Source organism: Trachypithecus francoisi, unplaced genomic scaffold (genome assembly GCF_009764315.1).
Source record: "Trachypithecus francoisi isolate TF-2019V2 unplaced genomic scaffold, Tfra_2.0 Lachesis_group15, whole genome shotgun sequence".
NCBI classification, from domain to species: Eukaryota; Metazoa; Chordata; class Mammalia; order Primates; family Cercopithecidae; genus Trachypithecus; species Trachypithecus francoisi.
The window spans coordinates 59,265,501-59,266,560 of NW_022681460.1; the positions used below are offsets into that span (position 1 = coordinate 59,265,501).

Here is a 1,060-nt window from a genome sequence, read left to right on the forward strand (position 1 = left end):
AAGAAGTAGTATAAGCATTGGAAGAAGAGAGAGTATGCTAACAATTTGGGATGATGAAGGAGATTTCCTAGAACTATGAGGAAAGTAGCCCTAAACATTTCACTAGATTATTTTCTACAATATTCTGATGTGCTCTCTTAGGGTACAGTTTGATGTTGAGAGTGGAAAGAAAGAAGAAGAAAAGAAGACAGAGCTTGAAAATTTCTGGATAATGTTACAACAACTGTTGTGGTAAAAAAAATAAAATAAAATCCCCATGGTTTTGGCAAATGAGTTGAATATGACGTAGCTAAGGTGTTGATATGGACCTAACAATCCGTCTTTTAATCCTCTTCATCTCCAAGTTGGTCCATTGACCTCCCATTAGCCAGCTTTCTCTGGCTAATGATATTTTTAAAATCTAGAGCCAAAAAAATAGTTAAAAATAATCCAGGGCTAGAAATGCCCCAGAGACCTTGCAAGAACAAATACAAAACCTCTTAGAGGGAATGCATCTGCAAGGCAAGCCTCAAGTAATTCCCATGAATAAAGGTCTAATTAAAAAGGTTTATTTAAAAACAAACAAACAAAAAAGTCATATAATACACATGAATGACAACGGCACATAAGCAAGAACCAGGAGAAATAACAGAAGAATCAAACCTGAAAAGATATTAGATAGTGGACTTAACAGACACAGAACAAAAAAACACATACATAATGTTTTAAGAAGTATAAGATATGAGTGTTATGGCTCTTTTATAATTTGTCTAGCAGGTTTTCCACTTTTCACCAGAAACTGCCTGTCTCTGCTCTACACACAAAGAAATATAAGATATAATTTAAAACATAACAAAGAAGAGATTATCCATTTCAAACCAGTGAGTTTGAAAAATAACTTAATAAAATGTTTAGAAGTAAAAAAGATACATAAATGATAACATAGCAAAATGGAAACATTATAATATAAATGAAAATAAAACATAAAAATATAATAATACAATGAAATGTATAATTTATGTTATATGAATATAAAAAATGAAATTAAAACATTAAACTATGTTAGATTTTGCTGAAGAGA

General features: G+C 30.7%; 1 non-coding gene across 1 annotated transcript; it reads left to right on the plus strand.

Moving 5' to 3' along the window:
• The first annotated feature begins 722 nt into the window (after positions 1 to 722).
• Positions 723 to 786, plus strand: LOC117098154. The gene has a single exon (XR_004443211.1). It is a non-coding gene; the product is annotated as a U7 small nuclear RNA (small nuclear RNA).
• Positions 787 to 1,060: the final 274 nt, after the last annotated feature.